The following is a 13,398-nucleotide window of genomic DNA, read 5'->3' on the forward strand; positions in this document are numbered from 1 at the left end:
TTTGCTGTGTTTAACTTCCTTCAAAATCATATTCTATCCTCTGAAACCCCACTTGCTACTTTACCGACTAAGCTCATATAAGTGTACTAAATCCTTTACTGCTCTTTCACCAGATTATAGCAGCTTCATCAGGAGTAGATCCCACATCTGTTTGTCCATAAGAAGTAATTAAAAACAAAATAAAATCTTATTTAATGTTCAAGCGTGTGTGTGTGTATGTGTGTGTGTGTGTGTGTGTGTGTGTGTGTGTGTGTGTGTATGTTTGCATAAGTAGGTTTGCAGATATTTATGCAGGAGCCTGTCAAGGCCAGTAGAGGGTATCAGCTACTCTGGATAAAGTTGGTTATGAGTTGCCTAATGTGGGTATTGGGGACCTCCCTGAAGACTTTTGCAAGTGAAGTATGTACACTTTCTGAGCCATCATTCAAGTCGCAGGAAGCAAGTCTTCTTTCTTTTAAGTGTTTCTGAGAGTTCAGCAGTTAAGCCAAATATTAAATCTCTAAGTCTAGTTCTATTTATCTTGCTGCTTCTACCATATCTGCAGTTACTTCTTCCACTGAAGTCATGGAACCACCAAAGTTATTCATAAAGATTCAATCAACTTATTTCAAACTCCTGTTAACATTCATGTCTTGCATCCTTTCCTGAAGGTTCTTAATTTCTTTTGCTCAGATTATCAGAAGAATTACTATCTGTGGTATGTAGGAACTCAGTATTCTATAAAGTTGTCAGCTACATTAACCATAATAACAGCGACCTTTGATGCTATTCACTGACCTCTATCTATGAGGTCTTAGATGGCATCACTAGAATGGCAAAGAACCCCATCACCTCAGCAAATTGGCAGGAGATAGACTGGGAAAATATTTTCTACCAACTACACATACATTGATAGAGGGCTAATATCCAAAATATATAAAGAATAAAAAACTGGATATCAAGTAAACAAATAAGCCAATTAAAAGATGGAGTACAGACATACAGAGACTTCTCAAAAGGAAATTAAAATGGCCAGGAAGCAAAGAAACGTTCAACATCTCTAGTCATCAGGGAAATTCAACTCGAAACTACTTGGAGACTTTATCTTATACCTGTTAGACTGGGCAAGATCAATAAAAGAAATGACAGCTTATGTTGGACATGGGATAAGTGGATCACTCACCCATTGCTGGTAGTGACAAACTTGTATAGCCAGTATGGAAACCAGTCCAGTGGTTCCTTGGGGAAGATGGAAAGCAATTTACCTCAAGAGCCAATTATACCACATTTAGCCATATACACAAAGAATGTTTCATCCTATTACATAAATATTTGTTAATTACATACATTGCTGTTCTATCCACAATAGCTAGAATTTGGAAACCTAGATGCTTGTCAATAAAGGGATAAAGAAATTGTGATACATTTTCACAATGGAATATTACTCTATTATTAAAAAGGAAAATAATGGTAGTTGAAGGAGAAAGGCAGGCCTGTAATGTGTCCATATGGATCATCTGAGTAAAACTCAGCATATCTCCCCAACCTCACCCAAATAGGCAGCAGATGCTATGTTCATCTATGTTCATCTCATACAAGGCACTTGTGTAAGCAGTCTAGTGGTGACAAATATAGCTGCCAACAGTGTCTTCACATGATTCATCATTGTGACATGGCTTTGGCTAACAATGAGGCATTGAAGTCTCACAGTGTGTGCTCTTGAATCCACTACCTGTGCTGTCACAGTGATAGTAGTTTCCTTCATCCACAATAGAACTCCATGGAGACATGGCAGACTGGCACATTCATCAAAGTTGAGTACACAGTGGTCTGCAAGGAATCCCAGGGCAAACAGAAGTAGGTCCCAAGAGGATCCTGACACCTAACTTTGGGGCCTTAGGTTATGTTTTTATGTATTAGCCTAGATGCACAGGCTCCATCCAGGAGTTGAACAAAACAGATGCAGAGACCCACAGCCTAACATTAGACCAAGCCTGGAGAGCCTTGTTGAAGAGTTGAGGGAATTGCTGAGGAACCTGGAGGAGATAGTAACTCCACGTGAAGACCAGAAAAATCAACTAACCTAGACCCTGGGGGTTCTCAGAGTCTGAACCTTCAAAAAAGAGTAAGCATGAGCTGGAAATACACTCCCTTTACTGCACATATGTAGCAGATTTATAGCTTGGTCTTGATGTAAGTCCCTGAACTTTTTTACCCCCAGTGGGAGATAATGTGTCTAGTACTGTAGTGAATTGAGGTGCCAGGATAGGTTGATACTCAGGGGAGGACCTTGCCCTTCCCAGAGGTGAAGGGGAAGGCTTTGGGAAGGAACCATGTGAGGGGAGGACTGGGAAAAGAGGAGGAAGCAATTGTATATTAAGTGACTAAATAAATAAATAGAAAGGAAAAACAAAATAACAAAATTTGTAGGTAAAGGATGAAATTAGGAAAAAATTCTGAATGAGGTAACCCAGGCCAACAATGACAAATATGGTATGTGTTCTCTTATATGTGGATTTTAGATGTTAAATTAAAGATAAGCAAGCTATACAATCCTTGGAACCACAGAAGTCAGGTATAGAGTGAGGGACTGGGTGGGGAAAGGGGCAGATCTCCCTAGGAATGGTAAGTAGACTAGAGAGTTATAGATGTAGGGAGGCAGCTGGAACAAAAGGATCAAACGGGCAAGGGAAAGGAAAAAGGGAACAAGAGAGGAAATATGGGGAGGATAGCTAAAACTAATGGCCATTTGAGGGGTCATATGGAAACTAATTCAGCAATAGAAACTTCCTAAATTGTAGACATGAATGAAGGTGACCCAAAGGAAATCGCTACATAACAGAGAGAAATAGAGCCCCAACTAGACATCTCATCACTATTTAGCTGTTGACGAAGGGAGTCCTATGGAAACCAACAAATAACCCAGGCTTTCTGCAAACTAAAAGCAAGTCCCTCTTGCTGAAACCAACATCTACAGAACACATTGAACATGGAAAAGTTGAGCTGGTGCCTACTAAAGCCTTCATTCCTACTAGTTGGTGTTCTTGGGACCAGAAGGTACTCTGTGTGCTACCAAGGGAGAAAAGTAAACACCATCCCAGCTACAAAACTTTTCATCTAAAGTGGTGTCCTGACTGTAAGATATGCTAGTGTAATTGTACAGAGCTTTTTGGAGTCAACCAATCAATATTTGATCTGATTAAGAACTATTTTTACTCAGATAGAACCTATATTTAACAACGTTTGGGTGGCTAAGAATCCATGCTGTTTTGTCCTAATGACAGTGTCCTTTGCCTTAGAGAAGCTTTGCAGTTTTATGAGATCCCATTTGTAGATTCTAGATCTTAGAGCATAAGCCATTGGTGTTTTGTTCAGGAAATTTTCCCCAGTGCCCATGTGTTCGAGACTCTTTCCCACTTTTTCTTCTATTAGTTTGAGTGTATCTGCTTTGATGTGTAGGTCCTTGATCCACTTGGTCTTAAACTTTATACAGGGTGATAAGAATGGGTCGATTTGCATTCTTCTACATGCTGACCTCCAGCTGAACCAGCACCATTTATTCAAAATGCAATCTTTTTTCCATTGGATGGTTTTAGCTCCTTTGTCAAAGATCAAGTGACTATAGTTGTGTGGGTTCATTTTCAGGTCTTCAATTCTATTCTACTGATCTACCTGCTTGTCTCTTTACCAATACCATACAGTTTTTATGACTGTTGCTCTGTAATACTGCTTGAAGTCAGTTTTGTGTTTATATGGGATTTCTGGGTGTGTGAATGGTGGGTCTCTGTATCTCTATTTCTTTTGGCTTTTCTTATATTCTACTCTTTCTCTATGTATTTTTTTGTCCAATTTCAATGTGCTTTGATTTTTTTGTTTTTTTCATCTTATTCTATTCTATTATTATTATTCCTTAGATGCCTGCTATTTTTCTAACTATCGGATTGAACTGGATAAGAGAATAGGTAGGGGGAACTGGAAGGAGTAGATGGATGGAAGAGGATTTTTAGGATTAATTATGTAGGAAAAAATAATTTCAGTAAGAAAAGGTCAGAAAAACAAAAAGTGGACTGAATATTTTATAAAACTCCCTTTTCTGTCTTAATATCTTTCACTTTCTATGCTTAACAATGTTTCCAAACCCTAAATTTTTGGGAGGAACATACTCAAATATGCAGATATACCACATGTTTCATTGTAGCAGTCCTTTTCAACACATAGCAAATACTTTATTACCTAGCATAAACTTAGCAGTGTTTTTTTAAGTTTATTTTCATGAGAAAATATTCAAAATCATTCATAATAACAGAGTTTCCTTCTACATTTAATTTGTAAATACCCAATTGCTTTAGTCCTTGAGGAAGAGAGAAGAAAAGAATAGAATAATTCTGAACTACACAGCCGTAGTATAGACTAGACTATATGTACATACATTTTGAGAATTTCTGCATGTAGTAATGACCTGACATTGATGTCGACTTTTTTGTTTTTATGAAAACATTCCAATTATTATCATCTTTTTTATGAATTAAGATTTTCAATTTTTTTAAAAAAAATCCCATGGGAACACCTATAATGTATTCAAATGTTTTGTTTATTTTGCTGTGAAGATAGGTAAATTTATATTCACCATTGAGCACTCCTTGAGGACCCAAATATAAGATATTACAATCTTTTTAATCTACAGTATCTACTGCTTCACCTGGTATATGGAGATGCTTAACTGTTTGTTGAATCTGAACAAAAATAATTATAATATTACAAAGCCAAATATGATCGGTATCATAGATGATATAAAGAAAAGTGATCTAGGATTTCTTTATAAAATGATTACTTTCAGCTGAAAGGCTAAAATATATTTCACAACAAAATTGGAATTTAAGCCAATTCCCTGAAGAATGGGTAGAATTTGGTCATGCTTAGATGGAAGAGCTGGCTGGGCATAGAAAATTCTAGGTTGTGGGAATAACATATTCCAATAAAAAGACCAGTGAGTATGGGAATTTCAAAGTTCTGTGTTACAAAACAAGGAAGTTGTGGGAAACAGTGTAATAAATGTGTTTGGAGGCAGACCATCACAGAATAGCAAGGTTGGAGTCAGAATATTATTCTTTGACTATTATAGGGCTGTGTAATTTTTTGACAAGAAAGTGAAGGTTTAGAGCAAAGCCCTGTGAAAACTTAGCTGTTATTCTAGTTTCAACTTGTTGGGATGAATACTATGACATCAGCAACTTAGGGAAAGAAAGGATTTATTTTATTTTACAGGTTATAATCCATCATAGAGAGAAGTCAGGGCATGGATGCAAGCAAGAACTTAAGGTAGGATCCATGGAGGAATGTTGCTCACAGTTTCATATTAGTTTTTTTTATATATATATAGTCAAGAGCCCTGATTGGTGGATGATAATGTTCACAATGCATTGGGATCTCCAACATCAACTCACAATCAAGACATGCCAACAGGGACTGATCTGGGCAGTTCCTCTCTCAGTTGGGTCTGAGCTAGCTATTACACATAAACTACATGAGAGAGGATATTGTTGAAGATGAAGAAGGGGAGAGGAACCGTGGAAAGAGAATTAGAAATTCTCAGCTATCAGTCCTCATGTCTCATGATAAGTGAGGATAAAAATATGAAGGAGAGGACATGGGAGTGTAAAGCTCGAGACAGTAAAGCATTAGTGATATAAAGATGAGTATGAGAGGGAGTGGCTGAGGAAATTTAAATGCCAGACATGCTGAGTTTCCTAAAGCCAGACCACACAGGTGAAGAAATCTAGTTAGATGGATGTTAAATTACTGATGTTCTATAAAAAAGTCTGGTTGGAAAAATGGTGTGAGGGCTATCTATTTAGAAATGATGTCATAATTATATTGACTGCACAAGATTTTCCAAGGAAAATGGTTGTAGAAAGACAGATGTTCACAGGAAAAAAAGGTTGAAGGCTGTTTTTGGAGACTATTGAATTGTGTGTGGTAGACAAAATAAATAAGAAAAGAACAGTGTACAGAAATTGATGGCTTCACAAGTATATTAGGGATGAGAGGAAGGATATAGGGTAGGCAGATTGGTGAAAATGGTATCAGGGGCCAAATTCGCTGTTGTTTACAAGGGAAGAAATAATGATAAAGTCAAAAGAGACATGAAAATTTGTCTTTCGAGATGTTTAAAGCTCTGAGATTGAAGAGAAAGAATGTAGTTTAGGATATCCAAGGTCAGAAGGTTCTGATTTATATTTCTTTACTTTTGAATAGGGTCTGATTTTATTCGTTTGGTGGTTGAGTGGAAGGATTCAGTGGAAAGAATGAAATTTAAGATGCAGAAAGAATGGAAAATATTACAAACAAGATTGTGTTTGACAGGCCTTCAACACAGGCTATCAAGGTCATATATATAAGTGCTAGATTTGATCAGGAAAGGGATAACAATTCTCTGTCTGAGGGCAGAAAACTTTAACATCAAATACTTATGAATTCAGTCAGGAGTAGCTTTTACAGATTCCTTTGCTTTTCAATTTTCTTACTAAAATAATGTTGTTGGCTAGTTGGGAAAATATTCTTATAAACACAATTTCATATCCTGAATCTTGGAAGTAGATTCTTACCAAGTCTTACTCAATTCTGAATCTTTTTCCCAAAGGGATGTGGAATGTGAATTCTCTGCAATTCCTTTTTGGGAAAGGAGTCTGTTGTTAAAGAAATAACCAAAGTATTTAAGAACAATAATATATTCAGATATTTAGAGAGACATTCTCTAATGATGTTTCATTTGTTTGTCTGCTACAAACTCTGTAATCTGCTTAACCTGGCTAGAATCTACATTAAGGTGTTATTTGGTCAAGTTTTTTAAGTTTGGTCACATTTTGGAATATAGACATCTTTCACTGAATTTTCTTTCAGTTTGTGGTTTTATATTGCTGCTTTAAAGGATGACACATTAACCAATTTAAATCACAAGCTCATTTTACTTATATTCTCAAGTTTGGATAAAACTAGTGTTACATTTATTTAATTTTATTGAACTTGAAGTTCTTAGCAAAATTATGTGTTTGACTTGTAGAATAGATAAAAAATAAAACAAACAAAAATGAGTGGTAGCTCTTGAACATTCTGGAGTTTCTCCTAAACAGTAACTGTCAAACAAAAACAGGGTTATGTTGATAATTATTATTTAGTAACAAGAACCATCAATTGTACAACACTTTCCTTCATTTACTTCTTTTTCAAAATATTCTGAAAAAATTCTAGTTTCATTGGTATTATTGCTCTGTGTAACTTTTAATTTTGTTCTTACTCTATGTGCTCAAATATATCACTGAATCTTTGCTTATCTGTAGATGTATTAAAATGGACCTTGTTTGTATTTGATTTTTAGAAAACTGATGTTTTCTGAAATTTCATTTACTCATTTTTAGAAGGAAACTAACTTTCTTTCTTTCTTTCTCCCTTTCTTTCTTTCTTTCTTTCTTTCTTTCTTTCTTTCTTTCTTTCTTTCTTTCTTTCCCTCTTTCTATCATTCTCTACATATTTCTGTAATAAGAGGGAGCTGTAAGTGCCATGACTCGTGTGTGGAGGTCAGCTGACAGGAGCTGGAGCTCTTATAATGTTGGTTTTGAGGATCCAACTCAGGTCATTAGGTCAACATGCTCAGTAGGAAATACTTTTACCCACTTGGTGGTTTGAATAAGAATAAACTTAGTAGATTCATGTATTTTTATGTTTGGTCCCCAGTTAGTGGAACTTCTTGGGAAGGATTAGGAGATGTGGCCTTGTTGGAGGTGTGTCACTGAGTATAAGCTTGAGGTTTCACAAACATATAACATTTCCCATCACCTCTTCCCTGCCTTTTATTTGTGGAACAGGACATAAGCTCTCAGGTGCTTCTCTAGCACCATACTCATCTGACTGCTACCATGCTGTCCAGAGGATGGCCATGCACTCTAACCTTTGGAACTGTAAACCCCAGTAAACTATTTCTTTTATAAGTTATTCAGACCATGGTGTTTTGTCACAGCAATAGAAAAGTGACTAAGATACCCATTGGGTGATTTCTTTAGCCTTTGTCCAGGATATTATTTGATTAGCACTTTAGAAACCTTTAATGCTGCACTAGTTATTCTTTTTTCCCTATGACCAAAAAATACCTGCCAGAAGAAATTATTTATTTTCCTAACAGTTTGAGAGTAACAACCAGCATGTTGGAGAAAGCATAGTGGCTAGAGTGCAAAGCAGTTGGTCTTATTGCACAAAGTCAGGAAGGAGAGATGTGCATCCTGAAGTTCAATTTACTTTCTTCTTTTTATTTTCCTTTAAAAAATATATTTGCCACAAGCCTACGTGATGAATGTATCTTTACTATGGGTCTTACTTTCTCAGCTAAATTTTTCTGAAAATAGTCTCGTAAAATACTCAGAAATGATTTTCACAGCAATTCTAAATCTAATTAATCAAGTTAACATCGAAGATTAATTAGCAAAGCTTCACTCTTTTAACTTGACATGAGCGTATCACTTTAAGTTCTAACTATCTACCTCTGACTCCAAGGTCTTATTTTTGTCTCACAGTTCACAATATACTTAGTCTATGTCTAACGATTCCATGGTTTTAATTTTAAAACTGTTAAAACTATTCAAAATTCCAAAGTCACATCAGAAAATAAAGGCAGTATACATGTCCATAAGATAAAAAAACAAAAACAATAAAAAACAAAGAAATGTATACTTCCCCAAATCAATTGTGGGTAATAAAAGATTCCCAATCAAATAACAAGGAACAGTACTATAAGAAAGACAGACTGGACAAAAGCAAGATCAAAATCTACCAGGGAATATATCATATTCTGCAGCTCCAAGATGGTCGGCCATCTGGGGGAAGTGATAGAACCATCTGGCTTCCGGATGACTTGGTTAGCCCCACTGTTCAGCTCTACCACCTGTAGCACATGTAGCCTTCTTCTTGGACATGTTCCACTTTGAGCATGCATCTCTCCTTTTATTCATATCCTAGACATCTTTAACATCCTAATATCCTTACCACAATTTAGACTTACCCTCACCCTGTCATGCTGTAATCTTTTAAAGTCTTTTTGCAGAGCTCTGACCATGTTTCACAGTGCCTGCGGAAATCTGGTGCTTTGGTCTAGGCCTTCATGATCCCCCCTACTCTTGAACCTTGTATAGATGCTGAATACTTTCACATGGACTTTGCTACTGAGTTTCATTGCTAACTTAAGATGCAACACCGCCCACATAGGCCACAGTTGCATTTTCTGGCTCTATGGGATGAACATGGAAAAACGCTTTTCTGGGAGCATTACTTGGAGCAGTGATGTTTTGGTTAAGGCTGCCTCCTTTCTAATGAAATGTGGAGCCTTCTATGGCTGAGGCTTTACTCTCAAGATATCTTTTCATATCTTTCAGCTAAAGTATGAGATTGGTTGACAATGAGACTACCCATCTTTAAGACATATGTTGTTGGATCCACATTGCCCTATCTGCATCTTTATATTTGGACACATTTCTTTCTGCTACTTTTAATATTTCTGTTCCACTTATTTTTCACTACTGCAGACCTGGATAACAGAAGTGAAAGATAACCATTACTCTGATTAAATTAAATCTTTCTTGAAATGACTTCCATCAAGTCAAGTGGTCAATAACTTTTGAATTCAACTTCAAGTTCTCAGAACACTGGAAGAAGGTACTCATATTTTTTTTCCAGAATGTAGCAAAACTACCCTTTAACTTAGTCCTAAGAGAATCTTTGTCTGCTGAAACTTTGTGGGCTGTGTTTCCACTGCACATGTTTCTCTTTTTCTGGTCTTCCAAATCACAAAGGGTGGCCCAATGAGTAATTGGCTGAATGAAAATTACTTTTCCAACCCTGAAGTTCCATACTTTTCTACACTCCCCCTGTAAAACCAGTTCTGAAGTCATATGAACCACACGGTAGGGTTGTGACATCACCAGCCCCACTTCTCCTTATTTTTTATATTACTTACTTTTCCTATTGCTCTGACCAATGACTGAACAAAGGCAACTAAAGAGAAGAAGAGTTTATTTTGTCTCACTGTTTATGAAAGAATAAAATTCGTCATGGCAGGAAGGGCATGGTAGTAGGAGCATGAGGCATCTGGTCACACGGCATTTGCTGTCCAGAATTAGGGACAAAGAACAATGACTGCTGGTACTCAGATCAGTTATCTATTACTTAATAAATTCAGGGTACAGCCAATACAGTGTTCTGTCAACACACAAGGACAGTTTCTTTCTAGAAAACTTCATAGACACACCTAGAGTTGTGATGGTATGTTGTGACCTGCATAGCTTAGGGATGGACCTAGGAATGAAGCAATTATAGACATACAGAAAAGCTGGGGTAAGCAGGGAGGGATGTGGGCCCTGATGATACACAGCAGCTGGGAAACTCAGTGATTTTATTATACACAGTTTTCAAAAGGCAAGTTTATTACATACAGCTGAATGAGGGAGACTAATCACAGCCAAAGTTACTATAATATGGGAGGAAGAAGAGACGGTTGATACACTCTATATGTCCTGTGTTTAGCTCAGGTCAACATTTTATCAACATCAGTAGTTGGGCCATGGGAAGTTGATTCTCCATTTTCATGATCCTGACCTGGGAAAAGCCATGCCATTCCCAAGAGGCTGAGGCACTGGCATCCGTGACATGGCTGTAACCATGTATAGGTATACACTGATTTTTCACAGTGATGCTAAATGTAGTCAAATTGGCAATTTCATCTAATTATCACAATAGCTTATGTAAGTTCAAAAACCTACCACTAATATCTAGATTTGAGTAATAGAGTAAAACAGTTATAATTTCAGTTTTGTTTAAAACAGAAATGGTATAGTAAATGCAGACTAGATAGCCACAAATTTTGAGTGTAAGGAGAAACCTTACAACATTTTTAGCCAGACGTCTTTTTCTGGATTTTTATATGCATCAGACAATGTAAATGATTTTTATAAGAGAAGACATTCATATCATGTTCTACTGTAGTGCTATTCTCTTAGGGATATACGATACACAGTACATAAACTCAATGGCCATTCTTAGACATTCAAAAAGAGATGGCAGTTTTATATCTAAACTCACATAGTACATGTTTATATCTCTATTGGGATATGCAACTTAAGGTATATTGGTGTGCCAGTAGTATTTATGTCATAGGGAAAGGGAGGTTTTGTGCAGAGGCGGTGCACATAGACAAGGTATTGAACGACAGTATTCCAGCATACAGAAATATCCAGATGTCTCCTAGAGACAGAGGGTCTCAATGATGAGAAAATAAAGCAATTACAAAGGAGGTAAAATAGGCAAGAATCATGGAAGCTTAGGTGTAACAGCAAAAGAATTTCCAGATAATGGTGGCAACAGCTCACACTGACAGTGGTTGCCTACATGTTACAATATAAGACACTTACACAACAGTCACCCAAAGACATCCACAAAATAGACTGTTATCAATGGCAATATAAGGAAATATTTAAAACATGGTAGCACAGTTTCTTGTGAATAATTACTGGCCTCCACATACATAAACAACATTCACTGCTTAACAGTTACCTAAGAGGCTGATGTTACCTTAAACTCCTCTAAGACCAAAAATGTTCTTTAACATCTTAATATTAAAAGGTGAATTTTATAAAGCAGGACTATGTGAAATCTTTTGGTGTTAATTATTCAATTTCTGAAACATCACAAATGTAAAAGAATAGAAAAGCCTATCTGTATTAGTTCCCAATGACTAATCTTATAAAGTTATATGAAGACATTTAAAATAATTTTACCATGACTGAAGAGATAACCCAAGCAGTATAGGACCTGCCTTGCAGGCATACAGAGTGGACTTATTTACTCAGAAACCACATAAAATCTGACTGTACTGGTACACATTTTCATCTTACTGCATATGGTGCACACACAAAGATCTCTGGGGCCCACTGAACAAACATCTTCCCCAATATTTGAGTGCCAAGTTTAGTGAGAGATCCTACTTCAAAAAACACAGTGGATAATGCAAGAAAGAGACACCTGACAGTGAACTCTAACAAATGCATGTGTTTATAAATGCAACTACACAGACATGTGTACAACCACATAAACACATACGCATACCATATTCACACCCCCCACACACAGAAGTACTTGTGTCCTGATTTAAAAAATTCAAAATAACTGTGAAAAACCAATCAGATAAAAAGAACAATGGGTAGACTTTTTTAAAATTTCATTTACATTTCAAATGTTATTCCTTTTCCTTGTTTCCCAGACATAAGATCCCTATCAGATACCCCTCCCCTTCCCAGCATTCCCCTACACTGGGTGTCCAACCTTGGCAGGACCAAGGGCTTCTCCTTCCACTGGTGCTCAATAAGGCCATCCTCTGCTACATACGCAGTTGGAGCCATGGGTCAGTCCTTGTATAGTCTTTGGGTAGTGGTTTCATCCCTGGGAGCTCTGGTTGGTTGGCATTGTTGTTCTTAAGGGGTTGCAAGCCCCTTCAGCTCTTTCAATCCTTTCTCTAATTCCTCAAACGGGGGTCCTGTTCTCAGTTCAGTGGTTTGCTGCTAGCATTCACCTTTGTAGTTGACATGCTCTGGCTGTGTCTCTAAGGAGACATCTATATCTGGTTCCTGTCAGCATACCCTTCTTAGTTTCATCAATCTCATCTAGTCTTGGTGAATATATATATATATATATATATATATATATATATATATATATATATATATATATATATATATATGGCACATGTGAGGCAGGATCTGAATGGCTGTTCCTTTAGTTGCTGCTCCAAACTCTGTCCCCATATACCCTCCTATGAATATTTTTGTTCCCCCTTTTAAGGGGGAGTGAAGTATCCATACTTTGGTCATCCTTCTTTTGGAGCTTCATGTGGTCTGTGTATTGTGTCTTGGGTTATTCAAGCTTTTGGGCTAATATCCACTTATCAGTGAATGCATACCATGTGTGTTTTTCTGTATGGTATTGGCACAGAGACAGGCAGGTAGACCAGTGGAATAGAACTGAAGACCCAGAAATGAACCCACACACCTATGGTCACTTGATCTTTTGACAAAGGAGCTAAAACCATCCAAGGGAAAAAAGATAGCATTTTTAACAAGTGCTGCTGGTTCAACCAGAGGTCAGCATGTAGAAGAATGCAAATTGATCCATTTTTATCACCCTGTAAAAAGCTTAAGTCCAAGTGGATCAAGGACCTCCACATCAAACCAGATACACTCAAACTAATAGAAGAAAGAGTGGGAAGAGTCTCAATCACATGGGCACCGGGGAAAATGTCCTGAACAGAACACCAATGGCTCATGCTCTAAGATCAAGAATCGACAAATGGGATTGCAGACTGGTACAACCACTCGGGAAATCAGT

The sequence above is a fragment of the Rattus norvegicus genome, chromosome 7 (genome assembly GCF_036323735.1).
Source record: "Rattus norvegicus strain BN/NHsdMcwi chromosome 7, GRCr8, whole genome shotgun sequence".
In the NCBI taxonomy this organism is placed as follows: Eukaryota; Metazoa; Chordata; class Mammalia; order Rodentia; family Muridae; genus Rattus; species Rattus norvegicus.